This window comes from Ursus arctos, unplaced genomic scaffold, assembly GCF_023065955.2.
Source record: "Ursus arctos isolate Adak ecotype North America unplaced genomic scaffold, UrsArc2.0 scaffold_16, whole genome shotgun sequence".
NCBI lineage: Eukaryota > Metazoa > Chordata > Mammalia > Carnivora > Ursidae > Ursus > Ursus arctos.
In genome coordinates, this window is record NW_026622830.1 from 24,142,957 (window position 1) to 24,170,791 (window position 27,835).

General features: G+C 45.2%; 1 protein-coding gene across 3 annotated transcripts in view; it reads right to left on the reverse strand.

The window, feature by feature from the left end:
* Positions 1 to 27,835, reverse strand: part of RALY (RALY heterogeneous nuclear ribonucleoprotein) — a 194,975-nt gene that overhangs the window by 122,212 nt on the left and 44,928 nt on the right. For all 3 annotated transcript variants that reach the window (XM_057312584.1, XM_057312585.1, XM_048222384.2), the window contains 2 exons: positions 25,498 to 25,738; positions 14,799 to 14,977 (listed from right to left, as the gene is read on the reverse strand). The gene's annotated coding sequence lies outside the window, so the exon portion shown is untranslated. The remainder of the gene's footprint in view (positions 1 to 14,798; positions 14,978 to 25,497; positions 25,739 to 27,835) is intronic.

Here is a 27,835-nt window from a genome sequence, read left to right on the forward strand (position 1 = left end):
TTCTTTCGCCTGAACTGACAAGATGGACACCAGCATCATATTATCACAAAAATTAGCATCACAGGGGCACCTGGTTGGCTCAATCAGTAGAGCACTTGATTCTTGATCTTGGGGTCATGAGTTCAAGTCCCACCTTGTGTGTAGAGCTTTACTAAAAAAAAAAAAATAGCATCACAATTCTTGGGGAGATGTGATAGTGATGTGGACTCTGATATCCCACACAGACAATCCTGCCCTGAGGAATGAAGGACTTATTCCACCAGCTGCTGGAGGTACTGTCAGGAGATGACCTCTAGATGAACGATGTCTTGGGGTACCTAGGCGGCCCAATCGCTTAAGTGTCTGCCTTCAGCTCAGGTTGTGATCCCAGGGTCCTGGGATCGAGCCCCGTGTCGGGCTCCCTGCTCAGCGGGGAGTCTGCTTCTCCTTCTCCCTCTGCTGTTCTCCCTGCTTATGCTCTCTTTCTCTTCTTCTCTCTCAAATAAATAAATAAATAAAATATTTTTTAAAAGAGAGAGAGAGAGAGAAAGAGGGAGAAAGAAAGAAAGAAAGAAAGAAAGAAAGAAAGAAAGAAAGAAAGAAAGAAAGAAAGAAAGGGAAAGACAGACTTCTTTGGCAATTTCCTTGGCTGCTGTCTTTTTGAGGCAGCCTACATACAGTGATTGATCAACTTGGGAACAGAGAGGCTTGGTCCTGTTGCCCCAAGTCAGGACAACTTTGGAAGACCTGTCCCGGCTTCAGAGTTTCCCATACCATCAGTATGTTCTGACATTGGTAGCTCAGAGTTCTCCCTCTGCTCTATCCTATTCCTTCTTCTCTCTTCCACAGGTGCTCCCAAGAACAACCCCCAACCAACCTCCTGCATGTCTATCTCAGAGTTCACTTTCCAGAGAATCCAACCCCCACCCCCATCCATGCCCATTGGAATGTGACTTTGCAGCTTCTCCAATCAAGAGATTCTTTTTCTCCGCTCCTTGAATCTAGACTGGCCTTGTGACTTGCTGTGCTGAATGAGGCAGAGGTAATATTGTACCAGTTCTGAACCTGAGCCTCCAGAGGTCTTGCATGTTTCTACTCTCACTCTTGGAGCCCTGCCACCACCATGACAACAGGCCCAAGCTAGACTGCTGGAGTACGAAAGACAAGTGGCCAAGTCACTGCTGTTCCCCAGCTGACAGCCAACCACCCCCCAGAAGCAGAGCCACCACCTAACCACAATGCATAAATGAATAGACAAGAAGAGAATACTACCTAGCCGAGCCCATCCCAAATTGCTGAGCAGAGAGAATTATGCCCTAATCAATAGTTGTTTTCAGTCAATTAAGTTTGGGGTAGGTTTGTTATGTAGCAATTCCTAAATGATAAGAGAGATAACTGTTTGAGAAACCACCTATAATACTGTGATTTGTTATAAGAAATATATATTTAATCTTTATCCCCATTTTTGCCTCATGCTCCCCAATACCTTTGGAATTTCCTAAGTATTGAGTACAAAAGGCGTCTTTTGTTATGTTAATGACATGACTTTAGGAAAGCCTCTAAGAATGGGGGCTGGTTGACAATGGAGCCAGGCCCACCCCCTAACCCCCAGACAAGGAAGAAAAGCTGGAGATTTAGTTCAATCATCAATGGCCAATGATTTCACCCAACATGACTTTGTAATGAAGCCTCCATGAAAACCCAGAAGGATGGAGTGCGGAAAGCTTCCAGGTTAGTGAACACATGGAGACTGGGGAGAGCAGCTGGCCTGGGGCTGCTGTGGAAGCTCCGTGCCCCTTCCCCATACCCTGCCCTACACACTACATAACAGTTAAAGGAATGAACTAATATCTATATATACATCATCAAAGATAGATCTCAAAACTTGGCTGTTTCTGCGTTAGATTCCTTTTATAATAAACCAGTGATCTAGTAAATAAAATGTTTTTGTTCTGCAAGCTGCTGTAGCAAATTAATCACACCTGAAGAGGAGGTCAGGAGAACTCTGATGTATAGCCAGTCAGTCAGAAGCACTGGTGAGCTGGGCTGGTGACTGGCGGCTGAACTGGGGGCAGGAGCAGCCTTGCAACTGAATCCTCCCCTGTGGAATCTGATGCTATCTCCAGGTAGTAGTGTCAGAACCGAGTCACACACTCAACTGGTGTCCTGAGAACTGGTTACTGGTGTGGGGAACTCCCGCCCCACGTTGTAATTGGTTCCAGAACCTTTTAGCCACCTTGATAAAATAGAAAATAAATTTGTGGAGGCAGGAGCACCTGGCCACAAGCAACACAAGGGATGATTAAACAGCTTTCCAAGAGAAAATGGGCAGAAGTGTTTTTGTTTTGTTTTTTTTAAACTGATCTCCATGCCCAACATGGGGCACGAACTCACAACCCAAGATCAAGAGTTGCATGCTCCACCAACTGAGCCAGCCAGGCGCCCTGGGAAGAACTTATTTTTTGCCCCAGTAAAGGAGGTAGAAAGATGGGATTGGAAGTGAAGGCAGGAGGAGGAGATAGTTGTAAGCAAGATGGTTTGAGACTAGGAACAATAGGGTTGAAACAGCAAGTGGAATCCCCCAACAGGAGGTGGGAGGCGAGGATCTGTATGCATGGAGATGAGATGGCAGAAAGACAATTAACCAGAGATCAACCTAATAGTCATGCTGAACTTCTTTTGCATTTCTTTGGTGTAACCACTTCCGTTTATTTGCAGCCCATCCAATCTTCAGGAAAATCTTCTTACAATACAGGAACCTTCCCACTCTGCCCTAGAAGTATAACTGCAGAGCAGTTTGGTAGTATTTACCTAGTGAAGAACAAAATGCACATGCCCTTTGACCTTAGGCACTTCCATGTCTAAGTTTTTACAGAGAAACCCTGGCTAATGTGCACCAGGAAACATGCACAGAGTGTTTGCTCTGTGCAGCACTGTCTGTAATAAAGGAAATTTGGAAAAACCTCAATTGTCTACAAGCAGAACTTTAGATAGATGAATTTAAAATATTCCTGGTAAAATACTACATAACAGTTAAAGGAATGAACTAATATCTATATATACATCATCAAAGATAGATCTCAAAACACATTATTGTGTAAAAAAGCAAGTTCCAGAGAATAAAATACGATACCATTTTTGTGCATTTTATTTACTTATTTTTAATTTCTTTAAAGATTTTATTTTTAAGTAATTGCTACACCCAACATGGGGCTCACACTTACAACCCTGAGATCCAGTCGCATGCTCTACTGACTGAGCCAGCCAGGTGCCCTTTTTGTGCATTTTAAGTCCATGCAAAACAGTGTTACAAGCATTTATGGATACACTATATGCAGTAAAATTATAAAAACAAGATTTGGAAGGACAGACACCAAATTTCTGATGGTGAATTCCCCTGGGGAGGGTAGTGTACAGAGAAGATTTCACTTTTAACCCTACTAGTTTAAAAACAGCAAATATAAAAGGAAGCAAATGATAAAATGATAACATTAAATTCTGAGAGTTGGAGGGCATGGGTGTTTGTTAGATTATGTTCCGTTCTTTTGTGTATTTAAAATTTTTTACCAACTGAGAAAAAAAATCTAATTATACCCATGAATGCTTTCTGCAACTTGGGTGGTTATTTGTCTGTGTGTGTGGCTGAGTCTCACATCTGGGTCACAGAGATTCATGCCAGAACCAGGCCCCCAGAGGCAGACATTACTGAGCATGTGAGCCCCCTTGGAGAGAGTGTGACTGTAGACCTGGAATCAAGTCAGTCTTACTGAGATCACCCATGGTGAGAGACTCGAGAGTACATCTGGGTTACATGTAATTGTTACAGGCATTGATACCAATGGTAAGCTGCTCTTATCAATTACATGAGTGGTGAAAAAAACTCTTCTCACTTTGCTGATTTTCCAGTGTCTATGATCAGGCTAGACATTCACGCATATTTTGGCATATTTTCTTCCAGTCATTTAGAAAATTAACTCCAGGGGCACCTGGGTGACTCAGTCGGTAAAGCATCTGACACTTGATTTCAGCTCGGGTCATGATCTCAGGATCCTGGGATCGAGCCCCAAGTCAGGCTCTGCATTTAGCAAGAAGTCTATCCTTCTCCCTTCGCACCTTCCCCACCATGCACATGCAAGCACGTGCTCTCTCTCTAAAAATAAATAAATAAATAAAATCTTTTTTAAAAAGATTTTATTTATTTACTGGAGAGAGAGAGTGCAGAGAGAGAGACCATGAGCCGGGGGCCGGAGCGCAGCAGAGGGGGAGAGGGAGAAGGAAACTCTGTTGAGTAGGGAGCCTGACATAGGGCCCAATCCTAGGACCCTGGGACCATGACCTGAGCGGAAGGCAGACACTTAAACGGCTGAGCCACCCAGGCACCCCTAAATAAATAAATCTTACTAATAAATAAAGAAAATTAACTCTACCCATTGCATCCAAATGTTTTTTGTAAGTCCTGAAACTACACACACACAAATCTTTTTGAGTGGGGGTTCATGTGTGGGAATTAAGGAAGAAGTGAGATTTCACATGTGATAAACACAGTGCAGAATCATAATAGCTAACATTACATAGCTCTATGTCTGTTCTGGGTTCTTTACATACAGTGACTCACCCCCATCTTTATACCAACCTGAAGAGACAGGTGTTATTCTCATCTTCATTTTATAGATGAGGAAACTGAGGCCCAGAGAGGTTAACTAATCCCAAGATCACACTTGGAGCAAGTACTGGAGCCAAGATTCAAACATAGGAAGTTTGTGCCCTGAGTTCACACAGTTAAGCACCAAACCTCCCTATCTTTCCAGACAGACTTACCAAAGCCTAGAGTCAGGTGCACAAAAGCAATGCATAAAATTCACAGGACTTTCTCTAGCACTTTCTCACAGGCATTGTTCTAAGCCCGTATTAGGTATTAATTTGCATAAAAGGTCAAGTGGGAGATTTTAATCCATCTTGGGTCACTCTCAGAGGGCTGGCAGATGCAGCTAAAATGTAGATTGTGTGGGGCACCTGGGTGGCTCAGTCGGTTAAGCATCTGACTCTTGATTTCAGCTCAGGTCATGATCTCAGGGTCCTGAGACTGAGCCCCACATCTGGCTCTGTGCTGAGCATGGCATCTCCTTAAGATTCTCTCTCTCCTTCTCCCTCTGCCCTTCCCCCCTGCCTCCATGTGCTCGCTCTCTAAAAATAAATATTAAAAAATAGTAATTTAAAAAAATAAAATGTAGGTTGTGTGCCCTATCTCATTGACTGCTTATTAACTACAATCTCAAGTTGGCATTATCCCCATGAACAGATGTGAAACCTAGCATCAGGGATGTGACATTCCCTGCCCAAGATCACAGGAATGTGAGAGATTCACATCATGAAGCCGCAATTTGAATTCACATCTGTCTAGCTCCAAAGCCAGGCTCCCTTGGCCTCCTAAAATTTAAAGTGTCCTCAAGGTGAGGAGGCTGCTGGAGCCCAATGCCAGGAGGAGGGAAGCAAGCAAGTTGTTTCCAACAGTTTGTCAGATTAATGAGGCAGACACCGGCTCATCCAAGCGGCTAAACAGCATCTAAACATATTTCAGAACCATTTAGAGGCTTCAGGGATGCTTCCCCCGAGTCTAGAGTCTGCATCCACACCGAGTGACAGGGCACGACAAGGAATGCTGTGACTGGACAGGGCACACAGCTTCCCCAACCGATAAACCACCTCTGCTAAGTTCTGCTAAGTTCTCCGCTAAGGTGTTGACAAATACAGTCATGGGAATAAAAGGGCTGGGACCTGGCTTGAAAGGACACCCACACTTCATTCCTAAAAGGCCAGTCTACCACAAAACATTCAAGGTCTTAGCATGGGCTGCTAGAGAGGCCAGGTGAGTGGTGGTTCCACAGCCGAAGCAATCCTCCTGCAGGACTGGAGACATAGGGGGCAGAAGGAGCCCCCACCCCATGCCATAGATGGGATAGGATGTAAGCTGCCTCTCAAGAATGCAGGCCCCAAAGGGGGCCTGGCATGTGGAACAGGGAAACTGAGTCAAACTAGAATATAGAAGAGTAGAAGTTGAAGTTTTGTGAGCATCCCAGTTATAACTTGCATAACCAAACACTCAAAATTTAGTAGCTTAAGATAGAAATCACTTATTTGTCTCGTGAGCCTAGGATTTGGGCAGGGTTCAGGAGAGACAGCTCATCTTTGCTTTTTTTTTTTTAATTACAGATTTTATTTATTTATTTGAGAAAGAGAGAGAGTGAGCAAGGGAGAGAGCACGAGCCAGGGAGAGAGGCAGAGGGAGAAGCAGACTCCCCACTGAGCAGGGAGCCTGATGTGGGGCTTGATCCCAGGGCCCTGGGATCATGACCTGAGCTAAAAATGCTTAACCAACTGAGCCACCCAGGTGCCCGACAGCTCATCTTTGCTTATGCAATGTCAGCTAGGACAGCCCCAGTGAGCCTGGTGGATCCATTTCCAAGATGGCTCACCCACATGGCTAGTGCATCAGTGCTGGCTGTTAGTTCCTCTCCATGCAGACCTCTTCTCAAAGCTGCTTGGCGGCTGGGTTTCATGAATGAAAGTTCCAAGAGACAGAAAGTAGAAACCAACAGTTTCTTAAAGCCCATGCCTGGGGGGCGCCTGGGTGGCACAGCGGTTAAGCGTCTGCCTTCTGCTCAGGGCGTGATCCTGGAGTTATGGGATCGAGCCCCACATCAGGCTCCTCCGCTATGAGCCTGCTTCTTCCTCTTCCACTCCCCTTGCTTATGTTCCCTCTCTCACTGGCTGTCTCTATCTCTGTCAAATAAATAAATAAAATCTTTAAAAAAAAGAAAAAGAATAAAGCCCGTGCCTGGAAACTGATACATCATGGCCACCACTGGTCCAGCATCCGGAGCCCAGACCCAACAGGAGGGGATATAGAGCCCACTATTTGCCAAAAAGAATATCAGAGAATCTGGGGGTATATTTTATTTTTTTTATTTTTATTTTTATTTTTTTAAAGATTTTATTTATTTATTCAACAGAGATAGACACAGCCAGCGAGAGAGGGAACACAAGCAGGGGGAGTGGGAGAGGAAGAAGCAGGCTCGAGCCATAGCAGAAGAGCCTGATGTGGGGCTCGATCCCATCATGCCGGGATCACGCCCTGAGCCGAAGGCAGACGCTTAACCGCTGTGCCACCCAGGCGCCCCTGGGGGGGTATATTTTAAAACTGCCACAGTGAGAACTTCCCCTTGTATCCTATCACCACGGGGAATGAATGGCAAAAAGTTTATTCTGTCTGCCTTTTCCGATGCATTGTGGGAGATTATGGGATGGACCACTGCGGTGAGGATTCAGAATCTCTCTGAAGGGGTGGATCCAGATTCCATCTCTGCAGAAACACCTTCTCTCTTGTCTCTCCATTGCTTCGGAAGCTTTAATTCGTTTATTCATGCATGCATGTATACATTTCTTCACTCTTACATTGATTCTAGCAATACTTGTTAAGCACCAATTCTGCTCCAATCCAGCGGTGGTCAATAAAGCAGATATGGAAACTGCACCCATGGAACTCCCATACTGTGGGGGAGTCAGACAATCAGCAAGTAAAGAAACAAATATGTAATTAAAATTGTGACACGTACTTTGAAGGAGCCCCAAGGGGGCACTGCTGAGACCTGCGCAGGAGCCCAGCAAGGACAGCCATCAGTGATGGACAAACATCCACGGGACTACAGACACCAGACTTCGACAGAGACACGGCGATGCAGCGAGAAGCAATGTAGTGAACTGATCCGACTTCCTTGTTTTCTCTGCGGGTGGCCCTGGAACTGTACTGATGCTTTAAACCCCAATTATCCCCCAGGATTTGAAAATCCAAGAATCAGGGGAAGCCTAAACAGGGAGATCTGGGCCCTTGTACAAATGAGTGCATGTAAGGATTTGAACGAGTGGAAAATTGAAGAACAGTGGCCTCAGTTGTGCCCTCAAGCTAGCAATGTAGGTCATTCTGGTTATTCCAGCCGATTATTTAAGAATAAGAAAAAGACCATTTTTAATTTTACTTTCACTTATTCCTTCCTAAAAGCTTTTCCTTTATGTAGACTTGAGTTTCTGACCTATATCATTGTCATTCTCTAAAGAACTTCTTGCAAGACATGGAGACTGGCAACACATTTCTTCAGTTTTGGCTTATTTCTGTTTGTTGTGAAGGATAATTTAGCAGGTACAGATTTCCAGGTTGGTAGGGTTTTTTTCTTCCAACACTTCTTTAAAAATTCTAATTCCAGTGTAGTTAACGTGCAGTGTTGTATTAGTTTCAGGTGTGCAAGGCAGTGATTGCACAGCTCCACACATTACTCAGTGCTCATCCTGATAAGTGTGCTCTTTAGTTCTTGTCACCTATTTCACCTACCTCCCCTCTGTTTGTTCGCTATAGTTAAGAATCTGTTTTTTGGTTTCTTTTTTTTTTTCCTTTGTTCATTTGTTTTCTTAATTTCCATATATGAATGAAATCATATAGTATCTCTGACCAACTTACTTCACTTAGCATTATACTCTCTAGATCATTCCATTTTGTTTCAAATGGCAAGATTTCATTTTTTTATTGCTGGATAATATTCCATTGCATATATATACCACATCTTCTTCTTTTTTTTTTTTTTTTAAAGATTTTATTTATTTATCCGACAGAGATAGAGACAGCCAGCGAGAGAGGGAACACAAGCAGGGGGAGTGGGAGAGGAAGAAGCAGGCTCCCAGCGGAGGAGCCTGATGTGGGGCTCGATCCCATCACGCCGGGATCACGCCCTGAGCCGAAGGCAGACGCTTAACCGCTGTGCCACCCAGGCGCCCCTGGGGGGGTATATTTTAAAACTGCCACAGTGAGAACTTCCCCTTGTATCCTATCACCACGGGGAATGAATGGCAAAAAGTTTATTCTGTCTGCCTTTTCCGATGCATTGTGGGAGATTATGGGATGGACCACTGCGGTGAGGATTCAGAATCTCTCTGAAGGGGTGGATCCAGATTCCATCTCTGCAGAAACACCTTCTCTCTTGTCTCTCCATTGCTTCGGAAGCTTTAATTCGTTTATTCATGCATGCATGTATACATTTCTTCACTCTTACATTGATTCTAGCAATACTTGTTAAGCACCAATTCTGCTCCAATCCAGCGGTGGTCAATAAAGCAGATATGGAAACTGCACCCATGGAACTCCCATACTGTGGGGGAGTCAGACAATCAGCAAGTAAAGAAACAAATATGTAATTAAAATTGTGACACGTACTTTGAAGGAGCCCCAAGGGGGCACTGCTGAGACCTGCGCAGGAGCCCAGCAAGGACAGCCATCAGTGATGGACAAACATCCACGGGACTACAGACACCAGACTTCGACAGAGACACGGCGATGCAGCGAGAAGCAATGTAGTGAACTGATCCGACTTCCTTGTTTTCTCTGCGGGTGGCCCTGGAACTGTACTGATGCTTTAAACCCCAATTATCCCCCAGGATTTGAAAATCCAAGAATCAGGGGAAGCCTAAACAGGGAGATCTGGGCCCTTGTACAAATGAGTGCATGTAAGGATTTGAACGAGTGGAAAATTGAAGAACAGTGGCCTCAGTTGTGCCCTCAAGCTAGCAATGTAGGTCATTCTGGTTATTCCAGCCGATTATTTAAGAATAAGAAAAAGACCATTTTTAATTTTACTTTCACTTATTCCTTCCTAAAAGCTTTTCCTTTATGTAGACTTGAGTTTCTGACCTATATCATTGTCATTCTCTAAAGAACTTCTTGCAAGACATGGAGACTGGCAACACATTTCTTCAGTTTTGGCTTATTTCTGTTTGTTGTGAAGGATAATTTAGCAGGTACAGATTTCCAGGTTGGTAGGGTTTTTTTCTTCCAACACTTCTTTAAAAATTCTAATTCCAGTGTAGTTAACGTGCAGTGTTGTATTAGTTTCAGGTGTGCAAGGCAGTGATTGCACAGCTCCACACATTACTCAGTGCTCATCCTGATAAGTGTGCTCTTTAGTTCTTGTCACCTATTTCACCTACCTCCCCTCTGTTTGTTCGCTATAGTTAAGAATCTGTTTTTTGGTTTCTTTTTTTTTTCCTTTGTTCATTTGTTTTCTTAATTTCCATATATGAATGAAATCATATAGTATCTCTGACCAACTTACTTCACTTAGCATTATACTCTCTAGATCATTCCATTTTGTTTCAAATGGCAAGATTTCATTTTTTTATTGCTGGATAATATTCCATTGCATATATATACCACATCTTCTTCTTTTTTTTTTTTTTTTAAAGATTTTATTTATTTATCCGACAGAGATAGAGACAGCCAGCGAGAGAGGGAACACAAGCAGGGGGAGTGGGAGAGGAAGAAGCAGGCTCCCAGCGGAGGAGCCTGATGTGGGGCTCGATCCCAGAACGCCGGGATCACGCCCTGAGCCAAAGGCAGACGCTTAACCGCTGTGCCACCCAGGCGCCCCCCACAACTTCTTTTTTTAAGATGTTTTTATTTTTGTGAGAAAGAGTGCGCACGCATGCACCCCCTGCTGAGCAGGGAACCTGAAGTGGGGCTCCATCCCAGGACCCTGGGATCATGACCTGAGCCGAAGGCAGACGTTTAACTGACTGAGCCACCTAGGCACCCTATACCACATCTTCTTTATCCATTCTTCTATTGAAGGACACTTGGGCTGCTTCCATAATCTGGCTATTGCAAATAATGCTGCAATAAACATAGGGGTGCATATCTTTTTGAATTAGTGTTTTCCTATTCTTTGGGTAAATACCCAGTAGTGTGATTACTGGATCATATGGTAATTCTATTTTTAATTTTTTAGGTACCTCCATACTGTTTTCCACAGTGGCTGCACCAGTGTGCACTCCCACCAGCAGTGCACAAGGACTCCCTTTTCTCCACATCCTCACGGACACTTGTTTCTTGTGGTTTTGGTTTTGGTTTTTTTTGAGCCATTCTGACAGGTGTGAAGTGTTATCTCATGGTGGTTTTGATTTGCATTTCCCTGATGATGAACGATGTTGAGCATCTTTTCATGTGTCTGTTGGCCACCTGTATGTCTTCTTTAGAGAAATGTCTGTTCATGTTTTCTGCCCATCTGTTAATTGGATTATTTGTTTGGTTATTCCAGTTTAAAAATCTCAAGCACATGACTTGTACTGACCGAGACCCTGGAACCTGGTGAGTGAGGAACCTAGTTATAAAATGGAAAGGCTGGACAGGCTATGGGATGGGAAAGAATGATTCAACTGAGTCTGTCCTGGGGCTGGAGTTATCAACCTCTTCACTTTAGGGCAGAATTTCCCCTTTGTAACTGGAGAAGGCGTGAGCCTGCAGTAGATGTCAAGAGGTCTCAGTTGTAGGGCAGGAAAGGGGCAGGAATAGAAACCAGGCAGAGGATAATGGGTATTTCATGATACCATTTTGTCAGGAAGCCAAAAAACTGGAATTGAAAAGGCACTGGCATATGCGCAATAAAGGCAACTGCTCTCAGATGTGATGATCAGTTGGGTTCAGTCTGCTTGCAAGTAACAGGAAATCGAACTAAAACTGCTTATGTAAAAGGGGACAGTAATGGCTCACAGTCCAACTGTGTCAGGCTTCAGGTACAGTTTGATCAGGAGATCAGAAGAGCTCACCAGATCCTAGTTCCCTCTACCCCGATTCTATTCTTCTTCAGTTGCTGCCTTGAGCTCCAGGCCTTACGTGAGAGCAAGAAGGCAGTGGCGGATCCAGCTCTTGTGTACTCTTAGGTTGTACATACTGTAGGAAACAGTCTCCTTTCCGGAATCCCAGGTAAGTCTCACTGTATCTCATTTGCTTTGGCTGGGTCCTGTGCCCATCCATGAACCAATTGTTGGGGCCAGAGGGATGAGATGTGCAGTCAGGAGTTTCACCCCCAGAATAGAGGGTGAATTCAGTTTCATCTGATTCCATGTGGAGTGATGACAGGGCAGAGAGTGTTTTCTCAGAGGAAAATTGGGGTGTGAATACTAGAAAGTGTGAGGTTCACATGTGAGCTCCAGAAAGAAACCATATCTAGAAGTATTTAGAAGGGTACATGGGGCCCTTGACAAATATGTTTTGGGGAGCCCTGCATATGTAAACAATTTGATTAGAAATAAAAAATTCCTGGGCCCATATGAGGGGTAGGGATTTACTGAGAAGACTGGGGATAATGGGTATGAAGTGGTACTTTGATGTTTATTGTTCAGTCAGTACACACAGGGATTCTTTGCGGTAGCCATCTCTTCCTGTTCTTTACTGCCAAATGTGCTGTTCTGGGATGTTACACTGGGAAGCAACTTAGTGCTTACAATGCCATACTCTCTGGACCCTGTTTATACTGAAACAATATAGATCTTGCCTCTGCATTTCCTTAATAACATTTATTTAATGCTCGTTACACCGTTACTCATGGGGCGGCACCATCCGTCGTGCTGCCAGTGAACAATGGCTTCCATGGACTCTCTCAAAGGCAGTGCCTCATTGAGGATGGCCACTGAGAGAAGTCTTACCCAGGGTATGGGGAATCTGTGAATGATAATTCATTTTTGGTCATGTTAAATTTATCATTTGGAGTTTCATAGTGTCTACGCACGACCTCTCTTTAACTCTTTGAGCTGCATCATGGCATTCCTAAAATGTGATCTATTTCAATGTTGACCTCACTCCTGCCTGCTACACAGGATGCCAGCAGGAAGCACAGATAGGGGGACCACGGGCGGAACAAGAACAGGGCAAACAATGTTTGTGCTCACGCAGTAGAGCTTATGGCTAACCCAGAACAGTAGACTTGCCTTATCAATCAGAGGCAAGAAAGGACATTGATAACGATGTACTTTTGGAATGTTGGTGAGGTCTGAAGCCGAAGGCCAAGAAAGAATTCTTGAGACAGTTGTCTTTGGTGCAAAAAAGATGATCTTATTAAAGCACAGGGACAGGACACACGGGCAGAAAGAGCTGCTGCAGGGGGGTTGTGAGGGGTGGCTGATGACATACTTGGGAGTTAGAGAAGGTAAGGAAAAGCGAGGTGTCCAAAAGGACTTTCATATGCTAAAGACGACTCTGGGATCCCAGAGGCCTTGTTGTTGTCAAGCTAAAGTTGTTTTTCCCTCTAGCATTAACATTAAGACAGTTAGGAGTTTCCAGGAGGACTGTCACACACATCTCACCCAGGAGTGGTGGAGGTTGGGGGGGGGGGCAGTTGCGGGGTGTCTGCTTGTGCTTTGTCCTCAGCTTGCCTTTGCTCCCTCATCAATAGGAAGGGCTCAGGGGCCTTGCAGACCAATGAGTAGGCACAGCTACACTCAGAAGACTGACACATGACCCAAAGCCTGCAGAGTGGTTTGGGTCCAACAGAAAAAAGTACACAGAGTAAGGACACTTGCTGCTACCCTAAAATTACTGTGAGTGCTGCAGACCAGGGGTGGCACTACCGTCTGAACACAGATGGGCGAGAGCCAAAGCGCAGGCCCATATATGTGGTAAAACCCAAGGGTCAGTGGTAGATCATTCATAGCTCAGAGCTCTGAACCCCTCCTGTGTCTGATGTGAGAGTCACCTAAAATCTGTGTGTCGGCATCATTCTGCAGACGCGATTTCATGTGATACCACAAAAGAAAAAACCACACAAGCCAGAGGTACTGATCTGCTCCTACATCATCCTTCTGAAGCAGGTCCTAGCCACAAGACACTAGGAACACCCCACAGGCATGATCTTCTCAGGTCATCTGGTCAAGTCCCTAAGTAGTCGTAGAGGGTTAGAGACCACTTTGAACGAGGGGGAGAAAGAGGAACGAGAATCCATGTGAACCCCAGCTCAGGGTCAGGGAGCCCCATCTAAATGACACTGCCAGCCCTAGCCAGTCAGAGTGGTTCTTAGGAAATTTTGAGGTAGGGGCACCTGGTAGCTCTGTTTGTTGAGCATCTGACTCTTGGTTTCAGCTCAGGTCATGATCTCGGGGTCAGGGGATCAAGTCCTGGGTCAAGCTCTATGCTCAGTGGAGAGTCTGCTGGAGATTCTCTTCCCTCTCCCTCTGCCCCTCCCTGACTTGTGCACGCTCACTCTAAAAATAAAATGTATCTTAAAAAAAAAAAAGAAAGAAAGAAAAGGAAAGAAAGAAAATTTTGAGGTAGGTGCTTCTGGCAACCAGAACTTAACACAGGACAAGGTACAGGCGAAGAGTACCAGGCCTGAATACTACTGCCAGCCCCACCTGATTCCAGACACCAGAAGAGGACATCCTTCGAGGAACGCACTCCAAAGCACGAGGCTCCTGAGGCATGAGCCTAGAGCAAGGGATACCCCCCCACACTGGATCTCAGAGCAGTACTGAGTGGGAGCTAACCACACGTGCAAGTCAGATTCACAGTTCAGCTTGACACATTTCCTGAGCACCTGCTAAGTGCCAGGCCCAGGGTGGGGGCAGACTGGAAATCTGCGAAGCCACAGTGCCTTGCACATTGCAGTGTCGCTGCAGCAATGATGCACTGGTTGCATGGCATCGCTTCCCTCCTGTGCAACAGATTCCACAGTGCCTTGGGATCCAGGGACCTGTTCACACCTCACTGTATCCACTATTTCATTCCAATCCAATAAATATTAAATAACAGGAAATACTGAGGTTTATTCCATGTGTTCCGGGCATTTGTTTAGACCTCATTACTTTTTAGAGGGAGCTATTGGGTGGAGGGTGGGGAGTGGGGAGACAGTGAGAAGCCCAGAGAGGTACATCATGATGAAGCCCAGCCCAGGGCTGGGGTTTGTCAATGAAAACAATCCTCTTTCCTTCCACTGGGGTTCCTTTCATACCTTATGCCTTAGTAAAGACTCTGCTGGTTATCAGGCGAAAACTCCTCAAAAACGGAGACTCCCAAGGGTTCACAGGAGGAGGCAGAGAAAATCACCAGTCAGATAACTATGGCACTCTTGTTCAGCTGAGAACAGGAAGCAAGCTTCCGGTGGGGCTGAGCAGCATGGAAAACAGAGAGCTGTTGAGGGAGAAGAGGAGACGAGACACAGGAGAAGTGAGTAGTGTGGGAGGGTATAGATGGGGAAGCCCAATTCGCGCCTGATGTGTGATGTGAGAGGCAAACCCCCTGCTCTGTCTCCCGAGTAATCTTCAGTAAAAGATCTTTTCCCATTAATGTCCTGTGGCAGCCTTCACTGTGCCCGCTCCTGCATTCCCAAAGCTCCACCAACACAAGGCCCGTGGGGGGTGTATCCGTTTCCTCGGGCTGTCATAGCCAATAACCACAAACTTGGTGCTATAAAACAACAGAAATTTATTTTTTCACAGTTCTGGAGGCCAGAAATCTGAGATCAAGGGGACATGAGGGCCTGGCTCCCTCTGAAAGCTCTAGGGGAGGATACTTTCTTGCTTCTGTCGGACTCTGGTGGCCCCAGGCATCCCTTGGCTTGGGGCCATGTCACTCCAACCTCTGGCTCCATCTCTGTCTCTGGCTTTTTGCTTTCTCCTCTATGTTTTCCTCTTCTGTTTCCTTTTTTGTTTTTAAGATTTTATTTTTAGGGCTGCCTGGATGGCTCCATCGGTTGGGTGGCTGCCTTCGGCTCAGGTCATAATCCCAGAGTCCTGGGATCGAGCCACATGTCGGGCTCCCTGCTCAGTGGGGAGCCTGCTTCTCCCTCTCCCTTTGCCTGCTGCTCCCCCTGCTTGTGCTCTCTCTTAAAAAAAAAAAAAGATTTTATTTTTAAGTAATCCCTACATCTAACATGGGGCTCAAACTCACAACTCCAAAATCAAGAGCCACATGCTCTGCCAACTGAGCCAGCCACGTGCCTCTCTTCTATTTCTTCCTTTTATTTTTTTTAAGATTTATTTATTTATTTTAGAAAGAGAGCATGAGCAGGAGGGGCAGGAGGAGAAGGAGGCAGAGAGAGAGGGAGAGAGTCTTAAGCAGACTCCATACTGAGCTCAGAGCCCAACACAGGGTTCTAACTCATGACCCCAAAATCATGACCTGAACAGAAACCAAGAGTTGGATGTTCCATCAGGCACCCCTCTTCCGTTTCTTATAAGGACACTTACTATTCATTAGATTTAGGCCTCATCCAGATGATCCAGGATGATCTCATCTCAAAATCCTTATCTTAATTATATCCGCAAAACCCCCTTTTCCAAATTAGGTCACATTTATAGGTAGATTAGAGTTTGAATGTTATCTTTTTAGGGGAGCCACAATTCAACCCATTGGGATAACAATGATCCTGAAGATCTGGGGCAGTGTTATCACAGAATGAACTATATCTTTAAACTGAGCATTAGACATCACTGTGGCCAATGTTCCCCACCTGGGAACGTCTTACCGGATACCTGACTCCTTTTGCCTTGGCCTCTTCCCAAGTTCTTTCCCCATCTTCCCTCTATACACTGTGTACAAAAAATCTGTTAAAACAAGTCCTGGGCACCTGGGTGGCTCAGTTAGTTAAGCGTCTGCCTTCAGCTCAGGGACCACCCCCCCACTCCTGGTATTGAACCCCATACTGGAGGTCCTGCTCAGCGGGGAGCCTGCTTTTCCCTCTCCTCCCTGCTTGTGCTCTCACTCGCTTCTGTCTCTCTCTCAAATAAGTAAAATCTTCAAAAAATAGTGCTAAATAAAGGTTGGAAGTCAGGGAGAGATATATGAGGGAAGTGTGAAAAGAGTACTTAGGTAAAACTGAAAATCCCTGTCGCTTAATCCAGAACAGAACAGCAAGGTTGGCCCCTCAGCAGGTATCCCTTTACAAATCAACAGGTCTCTTGAAATATTTTCCCCCCAAAAAGATCAATACTCTCTTAAGGAAGAAGTCTAACATCTGCCTATAGAGCGCAATAAGCACAAACTGCTTCTGAAATAACGGGTTTTCTCCCAGCACCTGTAAACCAGGACACTGTGAACTGAGAACTTGACTTCCCTGGCTCCTGGTTCAGGAAGGGATTTTGCAGAGACTAGGAGAGTTCTCAGTACAGGGAACATTCCATTTAGGGTGTGCTCCTTTTTCTCTTTAGGCCTTCAAGCAATAGTCCCAAACAGAAAAGCAACTCCAGCTTATTTATGTCTGTTATTTTTGAGTGTAGAGTTATGTGGGAGGAGAGACATCCCCTCTCTGGGCTCAGTGTTTCTGTCACTAAGTGTGATATCGTGATTTATAGCAAGAAATACATATTTGGTCCTCTGCCGGGCACAGAGCCTCCAAAACCCTTGGAACTTCCCCAGTGGTTAAGTGCTATAAGGTGAAAGCAGCATCTTTTGTTATTCATAGCAAGCCCCTATCAACCACACCTGAATTTATGTTAATGGTGACTTTTGAATAGCCCTTAAGGATGGGAGCTGGTTTCCAGGGAACCAACAATGAGAGGATTAGAACTTTCAGCCCCACCCCCTGACCTCCTACGAGAGGAGGGGGGCTGGAGATACGGCTCCATCACCAATGGCCCATGATTTAGTCACCCGCCCCTAAGTAATGAAGCCTCCATAAAAACCCAGGATGGGGTTTAATGAGCTTTCTGAGCTGGTGAACACGTGAAGGTATGGGAAGGATGGTTGTTCAGAGAGAGCGTGTTAGCTCTGCGCCCCTTCCCCACCTACCTTGTCCTATGAATCTTTCATCCACCTGTTCATTTGTATCCTTTAATATTCTTTGTAATAAACTGGTTATCTAGTAAGTCAACTGGTTTTCTGGGTTCTGTGAGCTGCTCTAGCAAATTAATTCAGTCTGAGGAGGGGGGTCATGAGAACCTATTTATTGCCGGTTGGTTGGTTGAAAGCACAGGTGACAACCTGGAATTTAGACTGGCATCTGAATGGGGGGGCGGGGGGCAGACGTGTGGGACTGAGCACTTGGCCTGTGGTTTCTGACACTATCGCCAGGTCATGTCAGAACTGAGTTAAATCTGTAGGTCACCAATCAGTATCCACTGAGAATTGGAGAACAGCTTAGTAATGTTGGAAAAGCACACAAGACCAACACAGGGAGGGGAACCCCAGGACATCTGCAGACGGTACTTGGGGGTGTTGTTCCTTTTTATCTGTTTTAATATAGGTCTTCCATGTCAGATTTCACGTGAAATAAGTTTAAAGACCAGTGAACTTGATGACTTCTGAAGGCTACATCCAGGTCTGCCCTTTGCTCAAGTTACTTAATAAATATTTACTGAGCACCCACTATGTGTGAAGCACGGCTGTAGGCACTGGGGCCACAGCAGTGAACAAAAAAAAGCAAACATTTTAATAAAGAAAAAGAGACAATAGGCTCAAAATGCAGTCACTTGTGTTAAGCCCCACATCAGCAAACCAAGACTTACTATCTAACCTAATTGCTGCTTCAACCTCTCCCAGGAATGTCCTCTTAATTTTTTTTTTTTTAAGATTTATTTATTGGGGGGGGCAGAGGGAGAAAGTATCTGAAACAGACTGCACTGAACTCAGAGCCCAGCACGGGGCTTGATCCCAGGATCCTGAGATAACCACCTAAGCTGAAACCAAGAGCTGGACGCTTAACCGAGTGCATCGCCCAGGGGCCCCTCCCAAGAATGTAATCTTAAATCAGTTAAATCTGGAATTTCCTGGTCAGGACTGGTGAGGCAATCTGCTGATAGATTGCTTTCTGCCCCCAAAGATGAGGTACTCTGCTTTTTCCTTGTTCATGGTCTTCTGCCTGGTGAAGGGGTTCAGGATAGTCTCACACCAATGTACCACTCTGACATGGGGACTGTTTTAAGCTGAAGGCACTTGACACCCTCCGGGCTCAAGAGAAACTTTTGTCCCTTCCTATGTAGAAGAATTTAAATTGGGGGGGGGGTGTCTTTCCCAGAATAAGGATTATTAGCAGAGATAAATTTTATGAGTGACTCATCCGTATGGTAGGGCAAACATCTAATTACCAAACATCTGCTCTTCTCATAGCGCTGTGAAATGCATTCCTTTACTCTGAAATCACAGACACCCTTCTCTTTAATTCAGAATGATGTATATACCTTATGTTGCCTGTCTTTGGCATTTCCGTGTCTATGTGGATTCCCTGTACATATGCTTTAAATTTGATTATTTGTCCTGTTAATCTGTCTCATGTCAATTTGATTCTTAGTCCAGCTAGAAGGATCTTTGAGGGGACAGGAATTCTTGCTCCCTAACGCTATAAAAAGTCCCCCACTTTGTTCAGCTCTTCAGAACTCCTTTCTGTTTGCTAGATGGGATGCTGCCTGATCCGTGAGTCGTTGGATAAAGCCAATTTGGTATTTAAACTTACTCAGTTGATGGGGCGCCTGGGTGACTCAGTCGGTTAAGCATCTGCCTTCAGCTCAGGTCATGATTCCAGGGTCGTGATCAAGTCCCACGTCAGGTTCTCTGCTCAGAGGGGAGCCTGCTTCTTCCTCTCCCTGCCGCTCCCCCTCCTTGTACTCTCTCTAATTAATTAATTTACTTAGTTCAATTTTTTTTTTTAATAATTTCTACCCTCAACAGAGTGTCAACTAGAGTGGGAGGACATGAGACAATTTTCTTTTTAAAGTAAATGGACAGTAGATGAGAAGGTGATGAGTGCTCTGGAGAAGAATCAAAGAGGGGGGGTGCAAAGTTTAAAAGGGTGATCAGGGAAGGGAAGACTCCATGGAAAGGTAGCACTTGAGTCAACTTGAGGGAAGTGAGGAATGAGCCAGGAGGGATCTTACAGTAGTCTATACTGCCTATTATTTAACAGTTATGTGTTTATTACAAGTATTTTCGGTATTCATTTTTAGTGGTGATATACAGCTATCTTTTTAAAGATTTTATTTATTTTATCTTTTTATTTTTTTTTTAAGACTTTATTTATTTGAGAGAGTGAGAGAGAGAAAATGAGCCAGGGGAAGGAGCAGGGGGAGAGGAACAAATAGACTGTCGGCTGAGCAGGGAGCCTGACATGGGGCAGAACCCTGGGCTCATGACCCGAGCTGAAGGCAGACAACCAACCAACTGAGCCACCCAGGTGCCCCTTATTTAGTTATTTTAGAGAGAGAGTGAGAGAGAGAGTGCACACGAGAGCAGGAGGGGCAGAGAAGGAGGGAGAGGGAGAGAATCTCAAGCAACCCAATGGAGGGCTCCACCCTACAACCCTGAGATTATGACCTGAGCAAAAACCAAGAGTCTAACACTTAACCAACTGGGCCACCCAGGCACCCCTACAGTTTTCTTTCCTTCCTTTTCTTTCTCTTCTTTCCTTCCTTCCTTCCTTTCTTTCCTCCCTCTTTCTTTTCTTTTTCCTTTCCTTCCCCTCCCCTTCCCCCCTTCCCTCTCCTTTTCTTTCTTTCTTTCTTTCTCTCTTTCTTTCTTTCTTTTCTTTCTTTCTTTCTTTCTTTTTCTTTCTAGATTTGTGTATTTATGAGAACGAGAGAGGAAGGGACAGAGGGAGAAGGACAGAGGGAGAGGGGAAGAGAGTCTTAAAGCAGACTTTGAGCTGAGCATGGAGCCCATGCTCATGAGGGACTTCATCTCTCAACCCTGAGATCACAACCTGAGTTGAAACCAAGAATCAGAAGATTAACCAACTGTGTCACCCAGACACCCCTACAGTTATCTTTTAAAACAAAAGTTTTTAAGTTTACAAAGTGGGAACTGGTTTAAAGTACAATACTAAGTAAATTAGCAGGGGTGATAAGCACATATAGTGTGGGGGTCCCAACTGGATGGCGGCCAGTGGTGAGGGGTGTGTGTGTGTGTGTGTGTGTGTCTGTGTGTGTGTGTGTGTGTGAGAGAGAGAGAGAGAGAGAGAGAGAACGAGAGAAAGGATTCACCTGAGGCAGAACAAAGGAAATAGTTTACTGAATACACATCAAGGGAGCAGCAGACAGGGCAGCAAAGGAGAGACTGCGATGGGGCAGTGGTGAGAAGCCACAGCATGAGGGAGGGAAAATGGACACTATGGAATTTTCCCTTTTTTGGTAATCTTAGGAACTGTACCTGGTTGTAATTGGTCAGTGAGGGCCTATGGTCATTCTGAGGTGGGTCATTTAATGAGCCTGTTTCATTCAGGTCAGTGGTCACCACGGGCCCTTTTGTGTTGCTCAAGTGTCCATTCCTCAAGCTTGTTGCCTAAAAGCAGCCTCTACATACAGCAAATATGAAGGTGATTCCCAAATGCTTGAAGCTGGGAAATGCCGACTTTAAAACTCATTAATTATTACTGGTGGTCATTTCCTAGGGTAATCTTTTTTATTGAAGAACAGTCTCACATCCCTATTAAAGACAATGAGAAACTGGGAACCCAAACTTGACAATGACTTTGCAAGTCACCCCTCAAAAATGCATCCCAGAGTTTAAGAAACATTTACTTCTCACGAAGTCATTGTTGAAAAGGATAGAACATCGGTAGTGCAGGGCAGAGGTGAAAGGTCACCCCATGATGGCTGATCCAGGGGGATATGAACCTGCCTCTGATTAAGGCAGTGTCTTCAAGCCTGGCAGAGAATAAAATCACCTTTTTTTTTTTTTTTTTAATTTAATTAATTTGTTTGATGGGATGCCTGGGTGGCTCAGTCAGTTAAGCACCTGCCTTCAGCTCAGGTCATGATCCCAGGGGCCTGGGATCAAGTCCTGCATTGGGCTCCTTGCTCACCCAGAAGACTGCTTCTCCCTCTGCCTGCCATTCCCACTCTCTCTCTCTGATGAATAAAGGAATAAAATCTTCAAAACAAATAAAATAAATTTTATTTATTTATTTGAGAGAGAGAGAGAAGGAGCAGGGGGAAGGGCAGAGGGAGAAGAAGACTCCCCGCTAAGCAGGGAGCCTGATGTGGGGCTCAATCCCAGGAACCTGGGTCATGTCATGACCTGTGTGGAAGGCAGACGCTTAACTGAGCTACCCAGGCGCCCCCAAACCACCTCTTTAAAAAAATAAAAATTAAAAGAAGTCCAGGCCTCACCCCAGACCAATTCCATTAGAATCTCTAAAGGTGGGGTCCTGGCACTTGCTCACTTCAAAAGCTCTCACGTAATTTCCTACCTGTCTATCTTCTTGCTCCTTGGTACAGAGAAAGTACAGCTCTGAATAAGACAGACCTAGGTTCCAACCCTTCCACTTGTATGCTGTGTGATCCTATTTGATCCTTCTGAGCCCCTCCTGCCTCATCTGTACCTAGGAACAATAATACCCCCCTCTAGAGGTGTTGTGATGGTACCATGACACCGGACTGGCTACACGCCCACGGAGCACGCCAGACAATGCAAGTTCGGTATAGCCTGTCCCTGTCCCCTCCTTTCTTCAGTGACATTCCTGCCACCCAGAGCTTGACACAGAATAAAGGGGCACCCAGTAGCAAAACCTCAGCTCCCACTCTCAGCTCTCTGAGAGAGAGGCTTGAGCTTATTATTTGGAGGCATAACAATGGCTATGAATCAAATCTTTAATCCATTCTTCTCATTTTTTTTTTTTTAAGACCTTATTTTCATGTAATCTCTACACCCAACACGGGGCTCAAACTTACAGTCCTGAGATCAAGAGTAGCACACTCTACTGACTGAGCCAGACAGGCTCCCCTCCATTGATTGTTTTCCATTTTTTAATTAATATTTAATTATATCAGTTCTGGAGCACCTGGCTGGCTCAGTCAGTAGAGCATGCAACTCTTGATCTCGGGGTTGTGAGTTTGAGCCCCATGTAGGAAGTAGAGACGACTAAAAAAAATAAATAAAACTTAAAGAGAAAGGTAATTATATCAGTTCTAATTGAGCCGTTGCTTTTTTAATTCCAGAAGTTAACATACAGTGTTTTATATTAGTTTCACGTGTACAATATAATTCAACAGTTCTATACATTACTCAGGGCTCATTATGGTAAGTGTGCTCTTAATCCCATTTACCTATTTCACCGACCCCCACCCCCACCTCTGGTAACCATCAGTTTGTTTTCTATAGTCAAGAGTTTGTTTTTGGTTTGTCTTTTTCTTTGTTCATTTGTTTTGTTTCTCAATTTCCACATACGAGTGAAATAATAAGATATTTGTCTTTTTTTTTTTCTAGGATTTTATTTATTTATTTCTCAGAGAGAGCGAGTGAGCACAAACAGGGGCAGTGGCAGGCAGAAGGAGAGGGAGAAGCGGGCTCCCCTCTAAGCAAGGAGCCCAACGCAGGACTCAATCCCATCATGACCTGAGTTGAAGGCAGAACCTTAACTGACTGAGCCACCCAGGCATCCTTCTCTGCTTTTTTTTTTTTTTTTTTAAATAGAGCATTATAAATAAAGCACAAGTCTTCTTTGCTCACCTCACACAATCCTGGTGCCTGGTCCCTTTCTCAATACTGAATTTGGCAAGTGCCTTCCAGAACTTTTAAAAATACATTTACCCATTTTATAAAAAGCGACAGAAAATATGTAACACTGTTTTATGTGTTTTTAGTGGATAGTTTTTTGTTTGTTTGTTTGTTTGTTTTTTACTATGTATATCATTATGGAACTTTTTAAATGCAACAACATGTTTACAAGACTTACCCACATTGTTACATGTAGCTAAATGTATATATACATTCCTTTTAGTTCCTCTCTAATATTCCACTGTAAGGATGGACCACATTTATGTAACTATTTTTCAAATGATAAGACATTTAAATTATTTCTAAATTCTTAAAGATTTATTTATTTATTTGAGAGAGAGGGAGAGAGAGAACTGTGCATGCATGTAAACAGGAGGAGGGGCAGAGGGAGAGAGAATCCTGAGCAGACTCCCAAGCAGACTCCCTGCTGAGTGCAGAGCCCTTCATAGGGCTCCATCCCAGGACCCTGAGATCATGATCTGAGCCGAAACGAAGAGTCAGACACTTAACCAAGTGAGCCACCCAGGTGCCCCTGAATTATTTCTAAATTCTTAACATCACAAACAAAGCTGCCTGGAACGTTCTTGTTTGTTTGTTTGTTTTTTTAAGATTTTATTTATTTATCTGACAGAGAGAGACACAGCCAGCGAGAGAGGGAACAGAACCAGGGGGAGTGGGAGAGGAAGCAGCAGGCTCCCAGCGGAGCAGGGAGCCCGATGCGGGGCTCGAACCCAGCACCCTGGGATCAGGCCCTGGGCCGAAGGCAGACGCTTAATGACTGCGCCACCCAGGCACCCCTGCCTGGAGCATTTTTGTACCTACTTCCACATACTCCTGTGTATTTAAAAGAAAAGAAAAGAAAAAAAAAAAAAAAACAAGCCCCAACGTGGGGCTTGAACTCACAACCCTGAAATCAAGAGTCACATGCTCCACCAACTGAGCCAACCAGGCGCCCCTCTCCTGTATATTCTTCACCTTTAATCTTCATTTGGTCAGTAGTGGAATGAGCCCTGGATTGGGAGTCAGTGGACCTTGGGCTGGTGGCTTAAACCTCTGAATCCTAGGCTCTCCATCCGAGGCACAGTCTCTGCCCCTTGCCTGTGGTGATTCTCTCACCTTAACCACTTCACCTGCCTCCTCACTGAGCTCCTGTCTCTGGCCAGGTCCCTGGTTCCTCCCCGTGTAGCCCTAACATCAGCTATCATGCCCTTCCTCTACTTAAAATTCTCCCCCAGCGGTAGAGCCCAGTCCTGGTGAAGGCAGAGCCTGCAGGGGTGAGATACGGGAGGCCCAGGGGGTGGTGGGACAGGCAGCAGCACTGAGAAGGGCCGCAAGGCACAGCACAGAATCACAACACCCTGGGAGTGACATGCCTGGAGAATTCCGCACTGACCACACACATACTCCCCATGAAGACTACCTGGGCATGACTGCTCCTTCCCACCTGCCAGTACTATGTCCCGCTATTTCAGCACTTTGCACACTGAACTTTAGCATGTTATCTTCCTGCCTGTGTCCTCCTTGGCCTGTGAACTTCTTGGAGTCTGGGAGTGTGTCTCTGAATCCCTATGACCAAAACGGGTGTGATTCAAGTAACAGATACAAATCAGTGTCTGCTGAAGAAAACGATGCACTTGGGCTTGGAGTTTGACGGGCAGGAGAACAGAGCAGCCCTGGCAGGTAGTCCAGAAGTCCAACACATGTGTCAATCAGGGGCTCTGAAGTCGGCAAAGTATAATATAAAGCTGGGAAAGTCAGACTCCAGTCCTACAAGGTTTGGTATTTCAAGTATCTACTGCTACTTCACAGACCACTGAAAAGCTTTCCTTTTTTTTTTTTCTTTTCTTTTCTTCTTTTTCTTTTTTTAAAATGTAAACTCTACAACCAATGTGGGGCTTGAACTCACAACCCTCAGATCAAGAGTCGCATGCTCTACTGACTGAGCCCGCTAGGTGCCCTCACACTGCAAATTCTAATGGCTTAAAACAACCATCTACTGGGATTCCTGGGCGGCTCACTCAGTTAAGCATCTGCCCTGGGCTCAGGTCAGGATCCCGGCATTCTGGAATCGAGTCCTGCATCGGGCTCTTTGCTCAGCGGGGAGCCTGCTTTTCCCTCTACCTTTTCCCCTGGCTTGTGCGCTCTTTCTCTCTCTGTATATATATCTCTGACAAATAAGTAAATAAAATCTTAGAAAAAAACCACAACGATTTATTATTTCTTACCATTCCAAGGGATGGCCAGACGCGGCTGCGCACTTCTTACACAGGATGCTTGCTGAGTCACTCACAAATTCAGCTGGGGGCGCCCCTGGGTCTGCAACATTCAAGGCGGTGCCTGGAATGACTGGGGGCTGGCTGGGCCTTACTCTCCTGCAAGTGAGTTGGACTTCTTTCTCAGTAACACCACCTCTTGACGGGAAGAACAGCACGCTTTCTCCGGGAGGGATGGGAAGATGGTGTTAACCTTAAAAATAAAGCTGCCAATTATTTTACCGTTAAAAAAAAAAGTGCTTTTTTCTTGTTTTCTCTAGAATGGCAGAAAACTGCACCCCGAGAAAAGCAAACTATGACAAAACCATAGACAAGTCCACAAAACAAAGGAGAAAAATGCTCTTTTTATAGAGGAAAGGAGTTGGGCGGGCTGCTATAAACACAAAGTCCATTGGAGTAAACTGGGAGTCCCAATTATAGCGTCTTTTCATTGGCTGAGCTGTGACTGTCTCTCATTGGCTGGGCTGTTGCTAAGGAAAGAGGAAAGCCAGAGAGCAGGCAGTGAAGCTGTATCCAGGTGCAGGCCATCTCTTCCGGTTCAGTTTACAACGGACCACAAGTGATAGGGCAGGAGAGCTCCCCGCCCCAGTCTCCTGATTCCATTTTAAACAAGATTTTTTTTTTTCTTAAATTAACTTATTTATCTTTAGAGAGAGAGAAAGAGAGCACAAGTGGGAGAGGCAGAGGGAGAAGGAGAGAGAACCCCAAGCATCCCCATCCCACAACCCCTAGACCACGACCGGAGCCCAAACCAAGAGTCAGACGCCCAACCGACTGCACCATCCAGGTGCCTCACAAGATTTCCCTTTATTAATTTTCACAGTGGCTGTCTTTGGAGGCAATCTCCCAGAAACTCCAGAAAACTGGAGTTTTTCTTCCAGGTACCAGCCTTTATGGTCCCCTTTATGTAGGTCTTAGGTGGGGGACTGATGGAGGAGGACAGGTGGTTGGTGATGTCTATGGGAGAGGCTTAGCATTTGTAGGAAAAATCCAGAATCGTCACTGACTGCCAAGGCTGTCAGAGAGGGAGTAGATGCTGTTAGAGGCAGGAGAATGGTAGGAAGGTCAAGGCTGAGGTTCAGGACTCAGCTCTTGGATGGGGGAGGGGCCAGAATCCCCCTACATGTATCACAGAGGTGAGCTGGTGACAGTCATGTCAGGATGAAATCCATAATCTGATTTCAGTGGGGAGAGGGGAGGAGAGAAGCATCTGGAGACATTGTCCCCTATTCTGACCTGCCTCGGAGACCACAGGTCTCACCCCTCCCCAACCCGCAAGGATGGCTCTGGTCCTCTGACCCCCTGTAACTATTTCTGAGCCAACTCTCCATTTAGGACAAGACAATTCCTTGAGTTTCAGTTGCCTCCAGTCAAAGAATAAGGGTATCTGTCCAGTTTCTCCTGCTAAGAAATATTTGAACAACAGTTTCTTAATTTTTCTTACTTTCTGTGACAGAGATCAATTGCTATTTTACATTACCCTCAACTTCTATTAGTTTAGGATTTACTTCCTCAGTGATACCACCAGCATTGGGCTTGAATAAAACATTTTACCCTAGACAAGTTCATTAGATTCTTGAAGGTGAGGGTACAAAAGGGAGGGAGAACCAGCCCTGGTTTTACAATTTTGAGGGTATCAATTTAAATCCATTAGGGGAGTGTCAAGCGGGGTGGGGGCCAGGAATCGCTAGATGATGGATAGAACCCACTGGAAGGACAATCCTGTTGGGCCTCAGGCCACCAAAACTAGCCCTTTCCCAGAGCCAACTCCACCCCCAAGCTGACTTCTGATACCCCTGCAGTGTTCAAGACTTGGCCTCGAACAGCTCATCCTGACCCAAATAGGACTCCCATTTCCCAATCTATTCCCCATCTTCCTACTTTCTGACAATTAAATCATATTTTTTAGGGTCTCATCTTACTTCTTGGAACTGACATTCAGCCCTGCTGAGGGTAGTGAACTTTTCTTATCTTTAAACAGGGAATTTTATGGGGCGTCTGGGTGGCTCAGTAGGTTAAGCGTCTGCCTTTCAGCTCAGGTCATGATCCCAGGGTCCCGGGATTGAGCCCCACATTGGGCTCCTTGCTCAGCAGGGAGCCTGCTTCTCCCTCAGCCTGCTGCTCCCCCTGCTTGTGCTCTTTCTCTCTCTCTGACAAATAAATGAATAAAATCTTTAAAAAACAAAAACAAAAAAACAGGGGATTTTATGAGGATTATCATGTTCACCATCATTATCATTACAAATATCATGCTATCCCTGACCCAACGGCTACATCCTGCTTTTCAGAC